We start from the raw sequence: 17436 nt of genomic DNA on the forward strand, positions 1-17436 counted from the left end.
GCCTTTCTAAACAGCTATTGATTGGAGTTATAATAGACTCAAGAGAAGATCATGTATGGTAGACTCTATTTCCCTGCCTTAGCATGGAAAGATGCTAAGCATAGAAATGGACTTTCTACTCCCAATGCTGCATAAAGTAGCTAAGTGCGGTCTTATACTCACTCATTTTCTCTGTTAAAATCCGTTTCCTCTTCTGTATGATAAGGACGGTTGACTTGAGACTCAACGATGACTAGAGCAATTCTTTGCAACTAGGGTCAGAGACAGACCCACGAGTCACTCAGAGTACTAATTTTCCCACTAAATCCTGGACTCAACAATCATCAGCAACTTAGCCACTTACAACAGAAGGCAGTCAGCAAATGGACCACTTCATGGTCACTTTTCTTCCAGCCTATGCCGCTGTATTATGAAAATGGTTATAAAATGTAATTCTGGAGAAGGAGAACTAGTTTTAGGGCAGGAGGGAGCCCAGAAATAGCAACAAGGAGTCAAAAGGGTAAGAATGTCAAAGTGTCTCTAGCCGGTCTCAGGCCTGTCCTGGTTTCCATGGTGATAGAAACCATGTGTAATTGCCTCTAGGGGATTTGGCAGAAGGTACAGGACTGGGATTAGAATAAGCAATATTGTGGGTGTTTACCTGCATGAACTCTGTAAGTCCTCTTTAAATTTTATGACAAGCACTTCTACTGAATCATCTAAGAGCTGCCTTAAGAAGGTATTAGGATAATGGGACTGTAAGACTGCTATGAATTTATTTCTACAGTGGAGACTCGTTGGGCTGCCTGGGAGTGGTTGGTGTCGTAGGGAAGTACAGGCAGGATAAACTAGACTTTGACTTAGTGAGGGCATTTGCTATAAAGGACAAGAGCTCTAGATCTTCACTGATTAGCAAGGCAACTTTGGTTAACTTCCCTATTGTCTTGAGAGCTCGGCTTTTCAATGTGGGAAGCAGAAATAAGAAACTCTTTGGAGGGATGTTGTAAAGTTGGGAATGTATATGCATATGGCGCCTGACACATAGTACAGTACAGTAAGTGGATAGTCCAAGGAAATTCCTTCTTTCTGAACTCTATTCTGCATCGTGTGACTACTAGGAAATGAAACAAACATTGAATCGCAACATTAAAGCCAAAAATGGATGTGGAACTCCATGTCCCTGTGCAGAGGAAGCCTACTGCTGACTTTATGACTCACAGCTTATTGCTTTCATCTCCTCCCATCCTGCTCAGGTTGGACATTATGGCGGAAGGCTGACAGCACAATGCTGGGATCTTCCCACCAAGATCAGTCTCCCAGTGTGGCCAAAGTTCCTGGAAAATGGAATCATAATCATAAGCACTGGATGACTTAGTTGAGAACTATGGCTACTATTTACTGAGGTGACTCCCCCATGCTTGGCTTAGTATTGCGTATTTCCTTAGGACTGTCTGAGCCGGTCTTCTTAACACCAAAGAGAGTTAGATGTTATTAGTCTCATAGATGAGGCCAAGGTTACTGGACTGTAGAAAAGGGAAACATTTTGGATTTCTCTGTAAGTTGTTCATCATTATTTATTATTGGTCATTCAGCACTTTTCCTCTTCTCAGGGAATTTCACATGAACAAATGAATAATCAGTTAACTAATATGAGACCAAAAATAACATAACATCATGTATCACAGCCCAAATAAAACAGTGAGCTCTTTGGGACCACAGGTTTTGTTTTGTTCTTTATCACTGTTGTTAAGTACATTTACTGGGTTTTAGTAGAAGTTCATTCTTTGTGTTTTGGGTGTATAATTAAGTGAAGTGTTAGTTTACCGGCATATCCACAGAGATATTTAGTAGGAATCCAAAGATCAGGACCGTGTCAGGAATATGATGGAGCAGAAGGGCAGTTTCATTGAGCCTAGAACAAAACCTGGATTTAAGTGGAGAGGTCAAAGGAAACAAAGTTGAGGGAGAAACAAAAACAAAGGAGGCAAGAGGCAGCCTGTGCATGGCTAATGAGACACCAAGGATTATCTGCTCAACCACTCAGCTAGGAAAGGTGTCAAACAAAGCAAGTGGTTCAAGACCCATTATCAAGAAATTGGTCAACAGGGGCCCTAAAAAACAGGTAAAAGGCAAACAGAATTGGCTGGTCTAGGCATTCAATAAGGAGTCAAAGGAAGCAGTCTAGATCACAGGAGACAAAGCATTTCACCAAGGACAGGGGATATGCAAGCAAAACTTTTGGCATCAGAGAAACATAAAAAAGGAAGACAAGTCCAACAAAAAAAAAATGTGGATAAGAAGTACCAGGAAAGGTGCTTGGAGCAGCACATGCTGGGACTAATTACCATCTCTGCTTGTTTTTTTCATGCACCACAGCAGCCTGTTTCTCTCAGGAGGCCCTGATACAGCTGTATATGCTATCAAATGAACTCAAGGAAATCCTACCTACTGAGGCAGATATGAGACTCAGAGAGGCATGTAGTCTCTTTAGTGGGATTTTCTGATTAGATATACTAACAGATTAGAATATATTATTTTAATACATTTTATACAATTAATAATGCATGTTTAAAATTAGGTGCTTTTAATTTGGAATAAAGAGTTAAGTCTAAGAATTGAAGGATGTAAAGATTCTTAAACATTGAGGCTGTTAGTTCTATCCCTCTCCTTCCCATCCCACTATTCCTACAGGACAGTAAAGTTATTACAGTTGGTTTTGGGTATTTGTAAATGAACTAACATCTTGGACAGAATGATCAGAGCATTGGTGTGGGGGTGGCATCTGTTTCCACCCAAAGGACTGAACAGAGTTAATCATTGCTTCACACAGTTAAATACTAAAAAATCTCAAAGTTCATGAGATACCAAAAGGCACTATGAGGAGGACTTTATGGATGTGACAAGTCCCCGAGGAACACCCAGAGACTTGATAATTTCCTAGGGTGACTCACAGGATTCTGCAAAATTTTGGACTCAGAGCTAAGGCTTATTACAGCAAAACACAACAAAATGAAATCAGAAAGTAGAAAAATGCATGGTATGGCATCTGGAATAAACTAGGCTCCAGGCTTCAAGAGTCTTTTGCCAGGAGAATCGAGCAGAATAATTCTAACAGTGATCTGTGATAAAGCATAGGAAATGTCTACTAGACATGCTCATAAGAAACTGAATAGCCAAAGATTGTGTTTGTGGCTAGTCTCATTGTCTACTTGCTATGATCCAACATTCCGCCTCCTGGAAGGAAAGCAGGAATTTAGCGTGGGAGACATTTCTGTGTCTGAGCTGTTTTAACAGCATGAGCACTTCACTAGAGAGTTATGGGACCTTTCTTGAAACCCAAGTTCCCAGATACCAGAATAGACCAACCTGGCAAACCACCCAATCAACCAACCAACCATTAATCAAACAAACAAACAAACAAACAAACAAAACCCAGTCTATGGAAGAATCCCAGTTTGCAGTGCTAGCCTTTCCTGCTTGATGTTCTAATAGAAAGTAGTGGGAGCTAGGTGGGAAAACCCTGGATGGTATGGCTACTTTTGAGGGCATTAATATAAAATAGGATACTAAAGGCTTGGAGAAATTCAATAGCATAAAAGGCTATTAGTTTTCAATCAATCAATATTTTACCAACCTGTTTGTCCATGGTCATTTTGTTAAAAAAAAAACAAAAACAAAAACAAAAAACTTACTTAAGTCTGTTCTATATCAGCTCAATTTGGCAAATCCCAGGGATGATATATGAATATATACATACATATATAGTGTTATTTCTATGCCCTTAGCCCTCGCTTTTCATTAAACATGCTAATGATAACAGCCTGTGCATAGGTAGCTATACCTGCGTGTAAAGGGGATTTTATACAACTCATTCACTCAAACAAAAGGTTGGTCTGGGCGACTTTTAAGTAAGGTTGAGCAGCAAAGCAAGGGGTCAACAGAGCAGGTCCTGCCTTTGCGAGGCTGAGTTCCCCTTTTCCGGCTCTGCCTGTGTCAGATGTAACTCTGGTGTGCCTCAATTTGCCTACCTGTAACAAATGAGAACAGTATGCACAGTACTGGCTACAGATATACTTAGCCATTTTAAAACAGTGAATAGAAAGGGTTAGGGAGGTGGCTCAGTGGATAAAGCCCTTGTATTCAACTATGGTGTTTGAATCCCTAGACCTACATAAACCCAGGCGTGTGTGCTAACCTGTCTAATCCCAGCACTGGAGAAGCAGAGCCTGACTTTTCCCTATGCAAGCTGGTAAGACTAGCTGAGTCAGTGCACTCTGGGCTAGATAACAGACAGTGCCTCAAAAAATGATCAACATCTTCCTCTGGCCTTCACATACACATTTTGAACAGACATACACACATGTACATATCACACACTCACACTTAACACACACACACACACACACACACACACACACACACACACACACAATGATTCAAATTCTTTTAGTTCAAGTATACATGATGTGTTGTTCCATGCCATCAATCATGGGAAGGCATACAAAACAAGCTATTGTGACTTGAGAGACTATGGATGGGCAGGTCAGAGGAGGGTGGCCCTGAGGAGTGCCAGATAGAATTGGCAGCAGGTCTAAGGAAGATCGGACACCCAAAGCCAGTAAGAACCAGGGACCAACTCCAGGATGTAAACAGGCTGTCACAGGCCAAGAGGCACCATTAATTTCCTGGGCATCTAGGCCTGAGGCCAAGAACAGAAGCGATCTGCTTTAGACTGTAAACAGAGTAAGACTCTAAACAGCCTTCAGTTAAACCTGGCAATTTTATCCATATGCTTGAAGAACGGCACCTCACAAGAAAATCCCCTATGAATCAAGTTGTCGCACACAAATTTACATGGTGGAGAAAAGAACAAGGAAAGATGCCAAATTGAAAAAGGACAAGCTGCCACCGTGGAAAAAGTTAATTTTTAATATGCATTGGTACTTGGGCTTTATACCTTCTCAGGCTAAATCCAGCTGAAGAATGTTCTAGGAACTGAACAATTCCTCATTAAGATTTATGAAGAGTCAGCAGTGTCATCTTGGAAGAGAAGGCCAATGGTCTGTTTTCTAGTGTGTACTATGGGGGTGAAAATAGGGAAGCAGCCATTGGGGCACAGGGCATGATAAAAGCTGCTGGAATAAGGCATTTCAAAAGGTTTGGCAGAGAACTTAGTTTTCTGTCTCTTGATACAACCCTAGAACTTTCATGGATACAACCATTGTTAGGTGTTTACTTACAGTCATTTTCCTAGCTTCCATCTGTCTCATGGAATTAGGATCTAGAACATTCCATGTATTGTCACAGTGTCTGCCTTTACATTTTTAATTAGTAGTGTGCCAAAATTATTACGCACAGCATATAACCAGCAACTGTGATAGTAAGAGAGAGGTCTTTCTTTAGGATTCTACTTTAAGTGGCCAATGCTTGCTAGCAGCACTGGATGTGTGAATGCATACCCTGTGTCCTTTACACATATTGCATTTTGTACATGTATTGCATTCAGTAGCAAAAGCTACTGTCGAAGGGCCCTTAGCTTTTTTTTTCTGAGTATGCTTTCAGGACTTTAACATATATCAACTTTTCCTCTGTGGAGCCACTATAAGGTAGGACTATTTTTTCTATACTTTCCAGGCATAAGGAAAGAAAACTTCCTAAGGTTGCTTAGCAGGGAAATGGTAGCGCCTCTTCTCTAGTGTCTTAATTATGATATCCACCCTGTGATACTGTGGCTTGGCATACCTTATCCATTCACCAGTATATGCCAGTGCTAACTTGTGTAGGGGAGTGTTCCTTATTCTGTCCTTCAGAGAATCAACAGAACAGGTTGAGGAAGCCAAGGCAACACAGTTCAAATACCACATGAATGAAGACAAGGGTTATGTGGACAGAGAGATCTAGAGTTATAATCTTGTTTCTCTGATACTTTATTAACTGTATGACTTTGACTATCTCATTTCAGATTCTTGAATCCTTCATTTCTTGTCTATTAAAAGGGAATTAAAGAAGAACCCACTTCACAGTGTATGTTGTGAAAAGGAAATGATTTAAAAGGCTGAAGTGCATAGATTCAAGTGCCTACCACAGAGCCCAATTAAGACCAAGGTGCACTTAATGACTGGTTTGACAACTGCAATGGCAAGATTTACTTCACCTTAGTAAGTGTTTGACAAATGTATACAATGTGCACAAACACATATGTCTTTATTTGAGGATTCAATAGAGTAAGCCCTAGACGGAAAGGCTAATTGTTATTTTGGCTACTTCAAAGCAGATCTTCTAGGATGTTAGTCTCATTAAATATGAGTAGGTGTTTGGCCATAGGATGTAGCAAGAGTGGTACTCAAACTGTTGTATTCATAACAATGTGCATTCCAGTATTCTGGAATTAGGATAGGAAAGGTCTGAACATATTTGAAAGTAGGAAATAAAGAAAGTAAAAGGACACAGGAAAGGGTTCTGTTGGGTCTAACTACACCTATGAAATGTTGAAGAGAGTAGAAACCATCAGCTTCTGTGAATAACATGAGAAGCGAGAAATCAAGTCTGAAGAGAGAAGCCATAAAGCTCTTGCCTAGCATACATGAGGGGCTAGGTATAATTCCTAGTGCTGCAAAAGCAAATAAATGTAAAACAAACAAATAAACAAATGGAAGTGAGAAGGAAGTAGCTAGAGGACAAAACCATCAGAAAGAAAAGAGATCAGACGGTTACTCATTGGTGTTGCAACGCTGAGATGGAGCCTGGAACACTGTGCTTCTAGGGACATGCTATACTACTAAACGGCATCCAGAGGCCTCTTCAGGTTCTTGCTGATTTTCCAGTTCACAGTTCTAATTTATCCTGAGGCTCAGCTGCCTCTTTACCCCAAAAGCTTGTCAAAGAACTCCTCTCAATATGTATTGAGACAACCCCACAGTGCCTCTCTCTTCGCTTTGCTCAAGCCACCTTGAGTTGATTTCTATTCTTTGCAACCACAAGAATCCTAATTCACCCAGTGGAAAACTCTGATTACAATTAGGCTTATCAACAATAATCCTTATGTGTGTTTAACACTCTGCACATTTATAAATTGCTTATTATTATTAATATCTACGACAAGCAAGTACTCCAGTAATGCTGCTGAAGCAGTCATCCATGAGCTAATAATTGGGTAACAGCTGGAGGTTAAAAAGCAAGCCAGGGAGAGTGAATGGATTTACTGAAATAATATAACTAATATGAAAAGCCATCACATCGCTGGAGTTAATTCCATTTACAAGAGCCCATCAGGCTTGGATGACTGTAGATCAGTAAGACAGTAGGGGGACATTTTCTTCCATTAGGCAAGAATAAAACAATGAAACAGATGGATTGCTGTTTTTAAGAGTAAGATTACAAGAACACAAAACACTGGCTATGCTTAGATGGCTCAGGAAAAAAAAAGGCTACCACCTACATGGTTCCTAAGAAATATGCTTCATTCCTACGGATGCCAATAAGGCATTAGGCAACTGTCAATTTAGTAATGGAAGTGCCGCCGAAGATTCATATTTAACAGGGAGCAAATATAATAGACAATGGGAAAAGAAGGTTGGTGGGGATCTAAATTAACCAACCAGGATTGAGGAAATAATTGAAGCAATAAAATGATCAATAGGAAGTCAGGCCATTCTCCAGGACCTGAGAGTCTCTCAGTGGAATATTTTAAAAGAAGACCATTTTTATTGACTCATCCTATTTTGATGGCACTAAGTCATGAAGCTCAGGCACCTAGTCACTGCCAAATGGGCACACAATGAGAAGGAGGCTAAGTAAAGAGCTAGCAGGTGACCGATAGACAGGAACTTAGTTCCATGCCTGCTTCTAGGTTGTGTAGTGCCTCCGACAGAATAATAACCTGAACACTGTTACAGGTTATATACAACAGGAGCTACATTGCTTAAGGAAATCTGAAAACATAGGAATTAAAAACATCATCTAAGGGTTGGGGAGATGGTTGAGTCAGTACAGTGTTTGGTATATAATCATGAGGATCTGAGTTTGGCTCCCCAGCATCCATGTGAGGATGGAGAAGGATGGAGAAGTCTAAAACGCAGGCCCAAGGCCCTCACAGTACCTGAACCCCAAGGCACCTAGCTCACAGACCTTCTTGCCTCAGAACTATGAGCAATGTTTTCGTTGTTTAAGCTACCTGGTTTAGGGTACCTTTTGACAGCAGGACACATTATGTCCACGCTTCTCCACTGCCTCCTACCAAAGAGTACACATTGTTCCCATTCTTTCTATCTGTGCTTTCTGTTCTTGTATTCTCTGTCTGGCTCTGTGTGAGAGGAGGCTCACCCCTGGATTATCTTTGCCCTCCAGCTTCTGGAGATCTCTGGCCAGAGAAAATGCACTGGCAGTAACTGGCTTTCTAGAATATTTCCTTTCCTTCAAGCAGTGGGTCTGCCTTCAGTGGCTTCAGCTCTTTCCGAACTCAGTCTAACATCATTCATCACTTTGTGCCTCAATTTTCTGCTGTTATTACTCCCCCAGATGTATCAGAAACTCAGGCGAATTTCTTTAATCTACTCAATAATTGTCTCTGAATTCTCTTTAGATTGTCATTTTATCGCTATTGAAAAGTACAACGAATAGCTTGCATAGTACATGCTATAACTCTGTGGAGTTATTTATTTATAAAACTATAAAAATTCAATAATATTCCATAGTCCCACTGCAAATTATGAGATGATTGATGCAGGTAAAATACTTCTATAAGTCTTGTGAAATAGAGTGGGATATATTTTAAAAATATTTTCTTAAATATTTTTTGAAAGTTTCTTATTCCCTTTGATTTCTTTCCTGTGTATTTGTATTTTAGCTTTATTTGTATAATATTTTTTATTTTTGAAATGATAATCACATCATCCTTCCCTTCTTTTCCTCTCTTTGGTACTTCCATTGTAGCTCCCTGCATTCTCTAAAATTTATGGGCTCTTTTTTTTAAATTGTTATTCCTAAATAACACATATAAACACACACACACACACACACACACACACACGCACGCACGCACGCACACACACACAGAGAGAGACAGAGACAGAGACACAGAGAGACAGAGAGGGAGAAAGAGAGATAAGAGAGCCTTAAAACATAAATATACTTTATTCAGTCTATATACTGTTGCTTGACTGTACATGCACTCTGTGTTGACATTGGATAGCCCTTTCCTCTGCATTCTTCATAAACTACATGCTTCCCTGTTTCTCACCTTTGTTTAAGCTTTTGCAAGGGATAGAGTTGTCCTTAAGTTTCTCATTTCTAAACTCAGACTGAAGCCCTACTGTGCTCCAGAAAACATAAAGACTCCATCCATCTCTCTTGAGAAATGGAGCTGTGCTGTGTAGTACAGTTGTTGTTAGTCACACGTTATTAAATGTAAGTTAACTAATATCGCAGATCTCATTCCTTAGTTGTATAACCTATAGCTCCATCTTCAACCACCACAGATAGCTGATGGCTACTGTGCTAACTACTACACATCTAGAACATTCCCACCAGTTCAGGAAGTCCTATTGGAGGAGACATTCTAGAACACATATGTATGGCTCAACTCAAAACTAATATCTCAATTTTACCCTTGTTATCCAGTCACACCACACTTGCACAATCAAGAAACAGCAGCAGCAATAATAAAAGAAGCCTATGTTCTTCATTATGACTCAAACAGTGCTGGGCATAAAGGGCATACTTAATAAAAACACTAGCCGAGGTAAGTAAGCATGGATAACTGTCAGCAGATCATTAAAATGCAAACCACCATGAAATGACTCTAACAAAGGTAAAGAGTTGACTGTTTAGAGATAATGGTGGTGGGAATTCTTGTTGTTTAAAATAACATGCAGAGGAAGTTCTGTGTTATGAAAAAAATGTTCTCATGTAGTCAGAAAAGAACATATCCCAATTATTGTAAGGTATTTGCCAATACAGCTCTAATCTGGTGAAAGGAAAACTATTGGAAAGATCCCAATTCACTGGCACATACATCTATGCCGGGCTCTGGCTTCACTCACAATGAAAAGTTGTCACTAGATTTTGGGACACCTTTGACTGTGATTCTTGTTGACAAAGAAACTGGCCTGTGTCTGAAACAATTTACTGGATGTGATGAAGTTATATATCCGTACTATACTGGCTCAACTCCTCAGCTTGTGTCAACTGTGAACTGTAACAAAATTCCAGCACTTGACTGTACTGTAATAGACTTGTAAACGCTATATTTTATCTTTGCAGTAATCTTCAGAATGAACAGATTCTTAGAGGTAGATCCACCTGCTACAGAACATTTAATTAGATATGGGCATAATCACTTTGCAGAAATATCCCTTTTAATCCTCACAGAGACTCTATGAACAGGGATTGCCATGACATTCATTTCAATATTTTTTTTCCGAAGAGACTTCTGAGTTTCACAAATGCTGGAGAGAAGGGCAGAGGAGAAAGGGTCAGGAAATATAAACCTCCAGTTCTCACACTCAACATAGAAGTGAAAGAGAGTGAAGGGAAGAAATGGTAAATAGGCACGTGACTGCACAACCTGACTCCAGCATCCTAGAATCCCAGTGCATACTCTATCACTGCCTGCCTCCTACTGGTGTTCCAGTCTTGGACATCTTATACATTTCACAAACTAATGCCAATGGTTTCCCAAGTCAGCATTGGATTATCATAATGCTTGTGCAGCTGATTATAACAATGGAAGTAACATGACACAAATGGTATCAGAACGCTGCACACATTATCATCGGCACTGCCCCTTTTACCAGCTCAGAGCCTGAGCGACTTGGTTAACATCACTTAACATTTTTATGCCTTAGAGTCTCCATCTATAGTATGGTAGTATCAGCTCCAATCTCACAGAGCTTGGTAAGGATAAGTTACAAAGCAAATAAAGTGTTTAGAACAGGCTGGCCACATAATAAATATGTGACAGGTGATAGTGATTATTGTCAGGGTACTGTTCTGGCCTCGGGGGTTAAGTATCCTGGGTCTAGGAGCAATTTTGACAAAACTCAAAGAAATTGAAGTTATACATTTTTGTATGTGTTGGGATACAGGATGCTTCACATCAGGGGATGTCTTGGATATGTTGAGTATCTATCACACAACAAGTGCTCTACAAATATCTATCCCTTTAAAGTATTGTAAGACATCCTATTTATGGGTTAACATTATCATTCTTCTGAGTCTGGGTTACTTGAATTAGTATGAAGTTTCCAATTTCACACATTTCCTGAAAAACTCATAATTTTCTTTCTCTTTATGGGGGACTATGTTGGGCATAGGGTGAAGAAGATACCTTAAAGGAGGGGAGACAGAGAGAAAAGAAAGAACAACAGCAAAAAGGAAACCATGCTATATGAAAGCAGATTGGGGCTACTCAGAAATAAAAAGGGACCAGTGGGAGGTGGATGAGAAGAAGGGAGAAGACGTAGAGGAGGAGGAGGAAGGGAGAAGGGGTCAGGGAGAAGAAATAATAAAATAAAGTTTCTGAAAACACCATAAGGAAACCTGCAAATTTTGTATGTCATTTTTTTAAAGCTAACAAAAAAGTTTGCTAAGAGTTGTCCTCCCTTTCAGCTTGGAAGTCATCTCTCCACCTCCACCTGGGTAGCAAGACTGCAGTTAGAGTCAACTCTCTTAACTTCATCAAAGGATGAAAAAGTCAAGTGTTTCTAAGCCTAAGGCTTCAATAGCATGGGCTTCCTGCAGTCTAAGTGATAATTATTTCAATTATCTTTACTGTCACAATACTTAGTATGTACCAGGAGTTATTTAAGGGACTGGGACACAAAAGTACGGGCAGTTCCTGACCCCAATGCCAGGTTAACCCAAGGGACCAATTGACTCTCAGCAGCATTGCCTCTTACAGGAGAAACTGCCAAACCATCAGGGTTTTAGCCCTAATTAGGATACAAAAAAGAAAGACAAAGGATGGCTTATTTAAGGATTAAATGTGTGCATTTTATGGAGTAACTAAATGGTTAGAAATTCAACTTTCTAGTTCTTTAGATTTATTTTGTCTATAGATCTCTTATGGGAAAAAAATTGGAACACTACAAAAGATGTAGAGGCAAAAGTACAGTTCTACTGCTGGGATGTGTGCATGGAGACCATGAAGCTGTTGCTGACACCATGAGAATTCTGTTACAAGGGAGTATATGAAAAGAATTTATATCCATAGTTATGAGATGACCAAAGCATCAAAATTGGTACTGACACCAGATTTAAGTGAGGGTCCAATGAAACCACTGTAGTAGGTAAATCTATGGGTGGAAAGAGGATTATTTGGAAATACGAAACTGCCACACAGTTATCTCTTGGGTGGAGTTAGAATAGCCAGTCATTGGTGTGTGTGTGTGTGTGTGTGTGTGTGTGTGTGTGTGTGTGTGTGTGTGTGTGTGTGAAAGCTGTCATAGCTACTTCTTGGGGACTGATAAAGTAGCAAAAAGGTTGTGAAAGCAGTTACAAAGAGAGCAGGTAGCAATGGAAGAGAGGGAGGAATGCTAGTCAGAACAACCTGGGAGCTATCTTGGGACTTTGATAAATGTTACAAGTATGTGCTAACAGAGCAGGACGCCCCATTTGCAAAGGTAAGGGGAAATAAGGGAACTGGCTCTTCCTGGAAGACAGAAACCCTGTTTCACAGGTTTCTAAAGAATGCTTGTATCTATTCACCAGCAACTTTTTCATTTTACCAGGTCAGAGTCCAGCCTGAGATGAACTCTGACTGTCATTTTGGACACTGTCAGTGGCACTGCCAAGTTGGAGGCTTGGGAGTCGAAGCCTAACATCTGTAATGTGGTATGGAGCTTCTTCAACTACATTCCCCTGATGAATTCAAAGTGTGAAGTGTCTTTTGTGTTCCAGCATGTGCTGAGAGGAAAGCCTGGGAATGAGGAAGGCAGCCTTCTCCTGGAAAAGGCACGCAATTGTCTGAGCCTTCACTGAGTCTCTTGCAGCTAGCCTATTTGTCAATTTCAAGGAGGGAGGATCTGCCTCACCTCCATACTGTCACAAGCTACCATATGATTAGCAGCAGTATACATACTCTCACACTTTGTGTAGAATGAAGTCTTGTGATGGCTTACGTGTGTCCTCTGCATCATTTAAGGGCTCATCAGAAGCACTCACAGTGTTAGCTGAGTGGTGGTCACACTTGAGACTCAGCTATGAAGGATCTATCTACATCAGCTAAGAGTTGCCAACTTCCACCTCTTTGTGGTTGTAAGTCTGAGTATTGGTCCTTATGGCCTGTGCTAGAGCCACGTGGCCTTCTCACAAAATTGTTGTTCAGTTCTTCAAAGGTAGCAACAGATGAACTTAAGATGGGACCTAGTCATTCTTTTAGAATTAGTTTGATTAAATCAGGCTCACCAGAATGATCGTCTTGACTTACCAAAGTCAAGTGACTAGAACCTTAATTATGTCTTCAAAATCTTTTCTCCTATGTATTACAACATAACTTTATCACAACAGAGTCACGTGATATACTTAAAACTCACCTCATGTCGAGGGGAGGTGACTGAAAGGGTATATTCTGGGAGGAAGATGTCATGTGAGCCTACCATACTGGCGAACTCATTTTAACTGTTTGGGAGAACTCACAGTTCTGTTTATTATTATAAAATTAATCATTTAACCATTTTAAGTACACACTTTGTGGGTTTTATTATATTTACAAATATATTGTACAAATACCATCATTATCTATTTCTAGAACATTTCCATCACCAGAAAATAAAATTTTGTACTTTGTAACCTCCATCTCTTTCAAACCCCTGCCAGCTACAAGTATAATACTGTCACTATGTGCTTATTGTAGACAGTGTATACAATGGAATTCTATAACATCTGGTCTTTTCTGACTGTATCCTCTGCTTTAGTATAGTATTTTCAAGATTTGTTTGTATTGCATGAGAATGAGACTTTCATCTTTTAATGGAAAAATGACATTATTTTATCCCATCCATTTGTCCATTCCCAAGTATATGAATACTTGCTTATGATTTTTGATTTATTATTTATAATATTAGTATATATTTATGAACTCATGCATGCATACATTTAGGTGGGCCTGTGTTTTCTTACTCATGAGTAAGTAATCCCATGATTACAATCTAGCAGTTAATTTGTAGACTGTACAGTAGTTCTGTGCTTAATATACTGAAGCCAGTTTTAATTTGAGACCCTATAAAAACTAAATTAAAGCCAAAAAAGAACAACTCAAAAGCATTTTCATAGTTATTACAAGTTGGAGTCAAAGTCCTGATATTACAGGAAACTTCACAGGAAGAATTAACTACTCATTATCAACCTACCACTCAAAAACGGCCTTCTAAAAACATCAGCTTCCTACTTCCAGATATTACATGTATGTTAGGAGGTGTGGCAAAGGAGAATCCCAGTTATCCATGGAATTAAGGATGGAGAAATAACACTCAATTAACTGAGGTGATCCCTATCTACCTATAGATTCTTCATCAACAGAAGCAGGAAACAGATGAAAGGAAACCATACGGACATTATTCCATAAGGATTTGGCACATCCTGACTGACTTTTATTGTATGAAGAAAAATGCTAAGAAGAGACTGAGGGTGACCTCTAAAATCTAACAAGAACAATGGCACTGGTTACTTTTGAGCACCATCAAAGAAACCCAGCCTGTGCAAATCTCAGTGATAGCTCAGAGAAATACATTCCAGAATTCTGACCCCCAAACTACAGCACACCCATGTTATTCTAAGTTACCAAGCTGCTGATTTGTTAGATTAGACTGAACTAAAGTGAGCTTCTTCCTTCCCAACATGATACACAATTTGAAAATGACACTTGATTTTGTCTCATATTTTACATAAGATTCTTCACTGTCTTCAGTTCTTGGGCTTATGGTCTATATTCAATATGTTTGAAGAGGTTCTGATGTGCTAGCTTTGGCCTAAATCTGTAGCCCCATGTCCCACCCCCACCTGCCCACCATGTAATTTGCTGTAGAGAAATGTCTTATCATCAATCTTCTTTCCTTGGAGAACACTTTCTGGCTGCTCTTTTTTGCTTAAGCTCTGTTAATTCCTACTACACACTCATAATTTCCAGCATGTTCCTTTGGGGATTCTATGCAGTTAAGGGCTTAACAATAGCTTGGCTACTGTCCACCTTTCCTGCAAGATCAATTTATTAATATGCTCAATAAGTTTTTTAAGTATCTACTACATGCTAGGTACCTTATGTTACATATATGAGCATGAACACAGACTGACATTTTACAGCTTATCTGAACTTCACTGTGGCATCTTCATCCATGCGTACAGGTATCTTGATCATAATTGTGTCCACATGACTCTTTGTTCATCTCTTTTACTGCCTCAGACTAAATCGTTCATCAATGAGTCCCAATTCTTCATCTGACATACAGTAGGTGCATGATATATTATTGACCGAATAAAAGACATTTGTTCTCTTTAAACTCTTTTATTCTCCTTTTTAAAACATTAATTAATTAATTAAGTTAGTTTTTACTTACTTTCCATCCTTCTCACTGTCCCTTTCTGCCTCTGTCGCCTCAATCCTTCTGCCACGTCCTTTAAAGCACTCATTGTGATAATAATTACAGAGAGTGTAAACAATAAATGAATCTTTCAAATCTGGAGGGTAGACAGGATAGAATGCGAACCTTGCATGAGCTGTCAGCATTTTCAAAAGGCAATGCAAACCTACAGGTTTTTGAGCTCGAGCCCAAGAGATTCCAGCGATGGGTGGCATTCTCTTCGCTGCGTGAGTACACACAGGTGCATGTGTGTGCACAGATGTCCTTCAGTGTGAGTCCTACATGTCTCTAGACAACTTCTCCACGAGAAAAGGACCACTTTCACACTGTTAGCCACAGGTTTGATTAGGAGGTGTTTCTGCAGGGTGGCGTGGTCATTTGCGAGTCTTTTAAACTGATGAGACACTTTTTCAGTTCTTTCCGTGAGCAAATGTGATGAGCCCAAGTCCCTACTTAAGATATTCAAGCCTAGAGAGCTGGATAAATAAATATAAATGAATTCATTTGACAGGGTGACATTTTCATTTAATTAAGGCAGAAAATCAGCTCTAAAACAAATGATTGCCCCCGACAAAAGAGCAGAAACTGATCCTTAATTAATAAGTGTCTAATAGCTCTTTTCAGTACTGTGGGGAATGTGCTGGGGGGGTGGGGGCAGGGGCAGGGAAGTGAAGTTGGGGAAGAAATTGAGTTCAGAAAAGAAAAAGGCAACACAAAACATAACACATCCTAACTTAAAAAAATACTAAAATAGAATTAAAAGCTATTTACTCATGCTTTAATACATATGGGCTTCTACTAGATCACAAATGTTTCAATGAAACTCTGTGCAAGAATACAAAAGTTCCAAGACCGGAGGAATGGTTATTAAAAAAAAAAACTTTAGGTCAACAAACTTTGATCTATTATTTTATCTCTTCTACCTTTGTGTGATACAATCTTAGAAATTTGTGACACAAATGACTCCAGAAAGCCAAAGTTCTTGACTAATAAAAAGATAAATATCTGTATATAGTTTATAGTAAGTATGAATCATGACAGCTACCACATGATGGGAATGTGATGACATGAAAGCCAGGGTCAAGTGCATCTTATATGTTTTCAGACCCTCTGCTCACACAGCCTTCAACAGTGTTTGCTGGGCTTAATGCTAAACATTGGTTTTGTTCATATTTGATAACCTGGAAAGGGTGCAACAAATGTGTAACATAAAGCCATATCACCTCTTACACAGCAGACCAGGAAAACCTTGAGGTTGTTATTAGTAATTTTCTGTATATTCATGTATGCTGAATCAATGTCAATTAAATCAAGATGTTAATGAGCAAAAAAAATCATGTTATTGATCTGACAAGACTAAGCTCACTCTGAATATTTGGGAAAATGAGCGAATACAAGGATGGCATTTCTGTCTCATTATGATATTAAGATTAGAGATAAATTTGATGGCTTCACATCCCCAAACCCTAGAATGCAGCACATAGCTCAGAGAAACCATTGACTCCCCCTTTCCAGAACCCACAAATCAGGGAAAATGAGAGATAAAGGGGGATAATGATGTGTCTGGCAAATATCATATTTGAAAAAAAATCTTTTATTTGGACAGTCTCAAGAATTAATTTGGAAAAGTTGGTCATAGCCAGCATTTTATTTGTGTGATAAAGAAGAAGATCAATAGAACAAGAAGCAGTTCATGGTAGGAAAATAGTCACAGCATTCATTTTGGAGCCAACAAGACTTCCTACTCAGTCTAATGGTTACTTTTATGCATTCAATTGACTAACTACAGTACACCCAGGTATTTGCTTAAATAGGATTCCGGATGCACCTATAGATATGCTTCAGTTGAAGTGAGTCCTTTTTCCTTTATAGTCACTGCAAA

At 39.4% G+C, this 17436-nt stretch overlaps 1 protein-coding gene and 1 long non-coding RNA gene across 2 annotated transcripts in view; one reads left to right on the top strand and one right to left on the bottom strand.

Annotated features, from left to right (window-relative positions):
• The window catches only part of Samd12 (sterile alpha motif domain containing 12), a 295171-nt gene that overhangs the window by 154752 nt on the left and 122983 nt on the right, over nucleotides 1-17436 (bottom strand). The gene's annotated exons all lie outside the window — the stretch shown is intronic.
• On the top strand, nucleotides 12662-14836 carry LOC120093655 (uncharacterized). The gene is made up of 2 exons (XR_005487115.2): nucleotides 12662-12810; nucleotides 14482-14836. It is a non-coding gene; the product is annotated as an uncharacterized LOC120093655 (long non-coding RNA).

This window comes from Rattus norvegicus, chromosome 7 (assembly GCF_036323735.1).
Source record: "Rattus norvegicus strain BN/NHsdMcwi chromosome 7, GRCr8, whole genome shotgun sequence".
NCBI classification, from domain to species: domain Eukaryota; kingdom Metazoa; phylum Chordata; class Mammalia; order Rodentia; family Muridae; genus Rattus; species Rattus norvegicus.